The sequence below is a fragment of the Octopus bimaculoides genome, chromosome 2 (genome assembly GCF_046866305.1).
Source record: "Octopus bimaculoides isolate indiv1 chromosome 2, ASM4686630v1, whole genome shotgun sequence".
In the NCBI taxonomy this organism is placed as follows: Eukaryota; Metazoa; Mollusca; class Cephalopoda; order Octopoda; family Octopodidae; genus Octopus; species Octopus bimaculoides.
In genome coordinates, this window is record NC_142929.1 from 49,587,466 (window position 1) to 49,596,948 (window position 9,483).

The following is a 9,483-nucleotide window of genomic DNA, read 5'->3' on the forward strand; positions in this document are numbered from 1 at the left end:
ATGCACATGCACATATATATTGTCATTTTATCTATGAGGCTACACTAAAGCACCAGTACTTCAGAAGCCCCTTTCTTTTGGGTTAATTACACCTGACATTTACGTTTTTGAAAGCTTTGTTGTGTCAACATATTTTGTTAATATTATATACACACACACTCACACATATGGGGTGGGGTTGGCCAAAAGTAAGTACACAGTTGCCTAATATGAGTGTAATGTTCTTTTCATTTCTCTATTCCGTTTTAAGGATAAGAATTCTATGATTCTATGTTCTTATTAGCCAATTCTTTGTAGTAAAGATTGTTTGCCAACATAACATGGCAGATCGTGTCATGTAGCCAGCTGGAGACAATGTCTCCTGGGGTTAAGTTATAGCAACATTCGTCCTAAAACCAGGACTGCCATGTTATGTTGGCAAACAATCTTTACTCCAAAGTACTGTTGCTGAATATCTCTTGTTGTGAGATTTAAAAATAGTAATTTTCTAATTTATAGATCAGTGACTAGTTGTCGCTTTGAAAACAATATATTTCGAACATTCTTGTTGTTTTTTGAAGAATACTGAGTGGAATTTTTTTGTGTGAAGCTGCCATCGTTGGGTGGTAGTGAGTAATTGAAAAATGAAAAGTTACGTGGAGGCTACTGGAGGTCGAGCTCTCCTAGACCCACGTGTGCTGAAGCCAGAGATGATAGAGTGGAATGAGACGTTGATAACTAAATATTATGGTATGATAAAGAAAGAAAGGTCAAACTTGAAAATGACCCTGCCAGAGAAGGAAAATGGAAAACAAGACGGTTATATTCAGAACATTTTCAAATGTAAATAGGAGAAATGAACATGTACCACAGGAAGAGATAGAAGTATAAGAATTGGATGAGATATGACGGCTCGGCCGTCTCTCCCCAGTTCTTATATTAATCATTAAAATCCAGAAATACAACAACACGAGGGATAACGGTAACAACAAATCAATACTTTATTCTAGGTTGGTGTAGAGCCGTTTCGTTCCTGGGTGAACAGGCATGCCGCTAGAATACCAAAGAAGCTTCGACCACATGTCGGGGTCGAGTTGGGAGATACGTGTTGTCGCCACCGCTGCTAGAGAGAAAAAGAGGTCGGACGCTATTGCTTTCTCTCCACCTGTTGCATTGCGCATGCGTGCTCGGGTACTTCCGCTGACGGCAAGTCCCTTGTACATGCACAATGGCACTGCCTAAGATGGCGGCCACACGCGCCACTACAGAAGAAATCTTGGAGAAACAAATAGGAGAAGAGATAACGTTCTGTAACGAGGATGGAAATATGCGTCGATAGCAGTAACCTTTGTATCAGAAGAGGAGGTGAAGAAAACCGACAACAGGCTGATACAAGGAGGAAAATGGACGTTGATGCCAAATTTTTGGGGCTACGGACTAGAGATAATCTGTGTAGTGAGCCCAAAATATTACGAAGAAATGGCAGAAACTTTAGAACTACCAAATGGGAGAAAAGCTGGAAATAATGTTGGAGAGGTGACCTCCAAAGTGTTACAAATGTGGTGAAAGAGGGCACTTGAGAAAGAAATGTCCTAGAGCAGCAGTGAAAATGGTAGAGGAGAGTGTTCAGGAAGATATAATGGTAGAAAAAAAAGCAGAAACAGAAAACAGGACATGAAGGGAATTTTGAAGAGGTGAAACCCAGAAAAAGAGAGAGAAGGAAGTCACCAACGAGAGTGGAATTAAAGAAGTTCAAAGCAATGGAAGAGGAAACTCAACCCACGATGAGAAACGTAGAAGATTTACCAGTAGAATTACCAGTAAAGGACTTACAAGTACAGAGTCATTCAGACCAGCACACATTCAAACACATAGACATGCAAAGGCACACAAATAATAACGAACAGAAACAAGACAACCCAGAATTACAGAAACCTAAAGACATAGACACACAGACGAAAAACGTAGAATTACAGTCAAACAAACACACAGACACACAAATACACGGACACAGAGACACACAGATATAATCCCAAGAAAGCCCAAAATTACAGAAATATAAAGAAAAAAAGAGATAACATGCAAAACACAAACAAAAAGAAAATTATAGTGAGATGCAGGACACCCCAAACTTAAAAGAATGCAAAATTGAAAGATACTGTGAGAGATTGAACCCACTGAGGCTGGAGGTGGATGTTGAACCTCGCACCTCGGTGGTGAATTACGTGGACAAAAAGGAAAAGATGAAGTGGTAAGTCGTAATTTAATTAGAAACTGTGTAAAACATTTGGCTGAACATTTTGGTTTAAAAAAAGGAAAAAGAAAAAAGTAAATCCTGTATGAACATTTGTTTAAAAAGTTTAAAATTGTAAGGTGAAAGTGAAAAGGAAATTGTGGTTTTGCCTTGGAGCAGGGCTAGAAATTGTTATGTAAAACGTAAAGGTCTAAAAGAAAAGGAATCCATGGTTTCATCTCGCAGTGGGAGCAAGATGACTGTCTCATTTGCATTGTAATTTTATTCATTTTATATTCATCCTATCATGTGTTTTTGTTCCTGCATGTCTGTGTATGTCACCTCTGTGTTTAGGCCTTGTGCCAGTAATAAAGATTTAACCTCTAGCCAAACAATTATTCTGTACTGATGAAGGGAAATAACCTGGAAATCACGATACACAGATATTGTTTTGAGCTGAATGAGAGTACTAGATTCTCTTGTTCATATAGTCAGCTGGAGACAATGTCTCCTGGGGCTAAATTACAGCAACATTCATCCTAAAACCAAGACTGCCATGTTATGTTGGCAAACAATCTTTACTACAAAGTACTGTTGCTGAATATCTCTCGTTGAGAGATTTAGAAATAGTAATTTTCTAAGCTAGTTCTTTCTATGATAAAATAAGTATTCCTAATTTCAGATATTTATGATATAGCTGGAAATTTGTCCTATGTTGAAAGAAAGTGGATCATCAAACAGTACTGGAAAACAGAGAATGCAGAAATGAACTGAAAAATTTCAACAGCCAGCTCCATCAAGATTAATAATTTACAGAATACATGACAAATTTGCATAGACTGGGCCAATCTGCTACTCCCAGAAAAGTGTTCAACTAGTCAGTGTTACCACAAAACATAATAAAATGCGTGTGGCTCAAGCATTCGCTCAAAGAATCCAAAAATCAAAAAAGAAGGATTCCAATGAACTAGGCATCTCCTGTAGAGTCCTCAGTCAACTAATGAATCCCTTACCTAAAAAGGAAATCGAAAAATATAGAGAAACTGTATACCTACTTTTGCCCATCTCTGTATATAAAAGTTAATGGTAAAGTTTCCTTCTTGGGCCATACCGAGTCATAAGGGCCAGTTTCCAAGTTTCCATGGCGTATATATTCCCCACCTGGCCAGGACACAGGTCTGTCTCAGAATTATTCACTTTTGCCAGCTGAGTGAACTGGAGCAACGTGAAAGGAAGTATTTTGCTCAAGAACACAACGCGTTGCCCGGTCCAGGAATTGAAACCACAATCTTATGATCATGAATCCAACACCATAACTACTAAGCCATATGCCTCCACTATCCCTGTATATATGTATGGGTTGTCCCAAAAGTATTGCTAAAGTGGGTTTAAGGTTTTTACGAACTGACATGGTTCATTCAAATTGCCCACGCTAAATAAACTAACTCATTCTCTATAGTAAACTCTTTTTCTTGTTCTTCTTCATTACAGACAAATATATTCTTCCAAGCATAAACATCATGAAGATCTTGATAAAGTGTACAGACTATCCAGCAACTACAAGAGGCTACAGTTTCTTTAAAGAGTTAGCACCATTGACAAGCGTATTGTGCATAGAAGGAATGGAAAAACCAGCTCCAGCTTTGAAGATTAAACATACAACAGTAGATCAACTACTACAACCACTAACATATATTGCCAACAAATGGATAAATTGGTTTCCTGTCCCCACCCATTTCTACTCACCTTGAACCTTGAGGCTCCAGACTGTCAGCTCATCACCATTTTATCTCTTTCCAACTCCACTCTAGTCACTAACATTTTTTCTTCTTTAACCCTTTAGCATTCAATTTACCCTGTCAAATGTAAAGCTTATTTATTCACATTGTTTTGAAATAATCATGGATTGTCTTGTAGCTTTGAAATATTGATGATGTGCCAGGCTGGATTTGGCAGGTTTCAACATAAACTAGGTAAAATATTTGGGCTGAGTAAGGCCAGTTTAAATATTAAAGTGTTAATGTAAGTAGCCATGTAGTTCTTCTACAACAAGTAGACTGTTTAGTTCTGGCCCATTTTCTCATACTTTATTCCTTCATCCCTCTCTCTTCTGTAGTTCCATTCAGTCAAAGTGATCTGATCTTAATCTAGCAAACTGCATGGTGGCCTCACTAGTGTTGGTGCCATAGAAAAGGCACTCCATCGGTTATAATGAGTGTTCTAGATGATCCGGTTAACAGAACAGCCTGCTCGTGAAATTAACGTGCAAGTGGCTGAGGACTCCACAGACACACATTCCCTTAACGTAGTTCTCAAGGAGATTCAGCATGACACAGAATGAATTACAAGTACTACTCATTTTTGCCAGCTGAGTGGACTCGAGCAATGGGAAATGAAGTGTCTTGCTTAAGGACACAATGTGCTGCCAAGTATTGAACTCACGACCTAACAAAGGTGAGCTGAATGTCCTAACTACTGAGTGACACACCTTCACTAAATGATGATAACACACACACACACAAACACATATACACACATAAGCACACAGAGGCATATATATATACATTATTAAGCAGCATTTTTTTTTTATGCACCCTTTTAAAGCCTAGCCAGGCTCATGGGCCCGGTTTCTATGGCGTATGTGTTACCCTCCCCCCTCAGCTGGATGGGAAGCCAGTCCATCGCAGCTTTACTCAAGAAACAGGAAGAAAGAGCGAGAGAAAGTTGGGGCGAAAGAGTACAACAGGGGTTGCCACCACTCCCTGCCAGAGCCACGTGAAGCTTTAGGTGTTTTCGCTCAATAAACATACACAACGCCTGGTCTGGGAATCGAGACCGCAATCCCCCGACCGCGAGTCCGCTGCCCTAACCACTGGGCCATTGCAACTTCACAAGCAGCATATACATGTACATTTAATTGTTCACATGCTGCAGTTTTATGTTTTGTATGAGCTGTTGGTTACATTCTTATAAAAACTTCATATCTATCTAATTCTATGCATACGTATATAGATACTTAAACACTTCTATATTTATGCATGCTTTCATACATATATGCATATATACATACATACATTCATAACATACAGATCCATACAAACATACCTTATCAACATCTGCATACATTTATACAAACAAATATACAATCATATATACATTACATAACATGTACACATAGATACACAATATATTATATATTTGTATGTATGTATGTATGTATACATATATATATATATATATACATACACGTATGAACAAACATACATGCACATATACATCTATGGCTGTATGTGTCTATCTGATTTATAAACAGAAGTGATGTTATCCTTCAATGAAAAGAGCAACCTTGTTGTTTGCTCTTCTTTTTCAACTTATCAGTGATAAAACACATATAAAATGTCTTTAATCTCCACTATTCTTTTTGATGTCTTTCTCATGTTTCATATTTTTCTTTTTTTTTTCCTTGGTTCTATATATGCTTATATAAATGCATATGTATACGTGTGTATATGTCTAAATATACATACATATTTATATATTTTTATTTGTGTATGTGTGTATATATATATATATATATACATACACAAATAAAATACATATATATATATGTGTGTGTGTGTGTGTGTGTGTGTGTGTGTGTGTGTATATGATATATAATATTATAAATATATAAAAAATATATATATATATATTTAAATATACAACACACAAAATATCATATATATACACATATAAATATATATATCATATATATATATATATATATATATAAATATATATATATATATATAAATATATATATATATATATAAATATATATATATATATATAAATATATATATATATATATACACATGTATATATATATAAATGTATAATCTAAATATAATATTATATGTATATATATATATATATATATATATATATATATATATATATATAAATGTATAATCTAAATATAATATCATATATATATATATATATATATATATATATATATATATATATATATATATATATACATATATATATATGCACACAGACACATGAACATTGGAGAACAGAAAATTTGAAACTGCATACATACAAGCGAAGAAAAAAAAAACTTTTTTTTATCCTAAAGCTAAAATTCCATTGTTATAAGCAAATGAATCAATCACTTGTACAGGAACTTTATTCTATGACATGAACAGGTTACACTTTTAGATGAGAGTACGATATATTTATGGGTGGTATAACTTGTAAGACAATGGTGCTTCTTGTGTCCTTGCCAAGTATCAGCTAATGATGAAAGTTGATGCGATATAAAAGAAAACATTTCCCTCTTATACCGCCCCAGGTTGTTGACTTTCTAGATTGAATAAAACTATTTAATTTCTTTTATTTGTTTTTAATGTTTGTTTTTATTTTCTTTCATCAATTCTTTTATCTTTTATAGCTTGTTGTTGTTGATTTTATGTCTGTTTTTTTCTTTTACTGTTGTTGCAAGAAAGGAAATTTAATTCCTAAATCATTTATTGAACTGAGTGTAGAAAGGAATAATAATATTCATATTCTCATATTTTGGGTTTTCTCTTTGCTTTATTCCATCCTTAGAACCTTCAGAATATATATATATATATATATATATATACGTTTGCAGATATGTACACGTATACATACGTGCATATATATATATATATACACATAATAGTATTGAGTAGTGAGAACAAGCGCTCAAAACTGCATTTGGTGGATAAATATTCTTTATTTATGGATTAACAGTGTTACCAATGGTTTTGTGTGGAAAAATTTCACAGGCGTAAGAGTGGCTGTGTTGTAAGTAGCTTGCTTACGATCCATAGGGTTCCGGGCTGAGTCCCACTGCGTGGCACCTTGGGCAGGTGTCTTCTACTATAGCCTCGGGCCGACCCAAGTGGCTGAGGACTCCACAGCCACACATTCCCTTAACGTAGTTCTCAAGGAGATTCAGCATGAACCCCCATGTTGCCTGCTCTAGAATTGCCTGGTTAAGAGTTCATATGGTTACAGGAACACTACAGGACACTATGTTATGGTATGTATGAGCATGTTACAGTAGTGAGGTTGAGAACACAAAGGTGCATAAAACATCCCCACAAGAACCAAAACTAAAGTGAAGATGACTGACTTCCCATTAGTTTTGAAGTGTTTGGGTGATCCCCCTGGGACACATTCCCTAGCTTCTAATCATGGCCAAAGGTTGAAACAGAGTGAAAATTATTTGACATGAAGGTTCAGGAGAAAACATTACATACTGTGACATCATAAGGATAATTTGAACCAAAACTTTTTGAACTACATCAATGATTCTTAATTTTGTACACAAACACAGAAACATGAGTACATGCACATTTATGCGTACATACACCTACATGTATATGCATATTATATCTGCATTTATATCAATATGTATATCTATCTATCTTTTATCTTTGTGTTTCAGTCATTAGACTGTAACCATGCTGGAGTACCACCTTGAAGAATTCTTGTAGTCAAATGAATTAGCCCAGTACATCTTTTAAGCCTGGTACTCATTCTATCAGTCTCTTTTGCCGAACTGCTAAGCTACGAGGACATAAACAGACTTACACCGATTACTTAAAAGTGCTGGGGGACAAACAGACACAAAGATATACCCAGATATACTTATATATGAATGGCTTCTTTCAGTTTCCATCTACCAAATCCACTCACACGGCTGTGGTCAGCTCAAAGCTATAGTAGAGGACACTTTCCCAAAGTGACATGCAGTGGGATTGAACCCAGAGCCATGTGGTTGGTAAGCAAGTTTCTTACCACACAACCACACCTGCACCTATATATAAAAATAGATAGATAGATAGGTAGATAGATAGATAGATATGCATACATGTTAATATATATGATGCACACAAACACACACACACACACATGTATATACACATACCTACAACTATGTAACAATCTTTCTGTCTTTTGCTTGCTCTATCCATCTCTATCTATCTATCTATAGTACTCACTAGGTTATATGTTTGTTTGGAAACTGAAAATCTTTCACAATATCTTTAGAGTCTGACTGAAATGGTTGAGGGCTAACTGATTCATTAATTAATTGATTAATTATGCAAAAGCATCTAAAATGATTATAATTTTGAATGAATGTATGAAACTACATCGACTTCATGTTGTAGTCTAACATACATACGAGTGTGTGTATGTGTGTTTGCTTAATACATGCATTTATCAGAGAGTAATTTGTTGTGTATGTGACAGTGGCAAAAGCTTTCTCTTAATATATCTACGATTGTGTCAGAATGAATAACCCTTCTCTTCAGAGCCTGAAGATACTCTGGTCTTCAACAATTATTGATAGTCTCCAAATATCAGCTGGGGCTCGCATTAAAATATTGCTCTCACATTTTGAACTATGGGGGTTCATCCAGAAATCAGCCACTCACCTGATTAGCTCCAGCCCCTATTCAATAATCCAATTATCACTTCTCTGACTTTTTGTAACTAACACTATAATGGCCTTTGCACTCTGGAGCTAGCTGGGTTCAGGCTGTCTCTATTCAAGTATTCATGTCAACTTGTTTCTCTTCTTCTTATCTCATTTGTTTTATTGAACACATCCAGGTCTCTCCATAATCACTACACCCAGTACTTTGTTCCAAGAATGCTGGTCTTCTGTATTTTCCCCCTTGGTCATATATTTACCATAGGTGTTGGCTTATTCAATTGGAACTTTAATGGCCTCAATGTCATGGATGTCTAGGAGAGCCTGTAAAGGCCATGGGCGCTGTCCTTTGTCCTGACCTAACAGATAAAGTAGTTTTTCTCTCTGTTAGAGATGTCATACAATATCTCCCTCGTTGGTTCAACTGGTATAAATATAAACACAAAGCAGTACGATATGATTTGAGGATGAATTGGTTAATATTTCTAAGAGGTTGGGCTATGAAATAGTTGTCCATTTCTGGCTTAAACACATATACATACACAATTTTCTACATGATGTAAGAGAGACTTGACTGCTATGTAGAGCAGATCTGTTGATGATAGAGAGATCTCCCTCTTTGACTCAGGCATAGAGACTGAGATAACTATCTGCTTGTATGCCCAGATAATGAATATGTTAAAATAAATTCAAATATGAAATAGGAGCAGCGCTGGTGTAAGAGATAAGAGAGTAAGATGCTTATGGTTTGAAGAAGATATGGCTGCTATTTCTAATACTTCAAGCTAACACCCTGTTGATCTCCAGTCAGATC

At 35.7% G+C, this 9,483-nt stretch overlaps 1 long non-coding RNA gene across 1 annotated transcript; it reads left to right on the plus strand.

The window, feature by feature from the left end:
* The first annotated feature begins 562 nt into the window (after positions 1-562).
* Positions 563-4,899, plus strand: LOC149137054 (uncharacterized). Its single transcript, XR_016238923.1, has 2 exons — positions 563-2,230; positions 3,704-4,899. It is a non-coding gene; the product is annotated as an uncharacterized LOC149137054 (long non-coding RNA).
* The last annotated feature ends 4,584 nt before the right edge of the window (positions 4,900-9,483 follow it).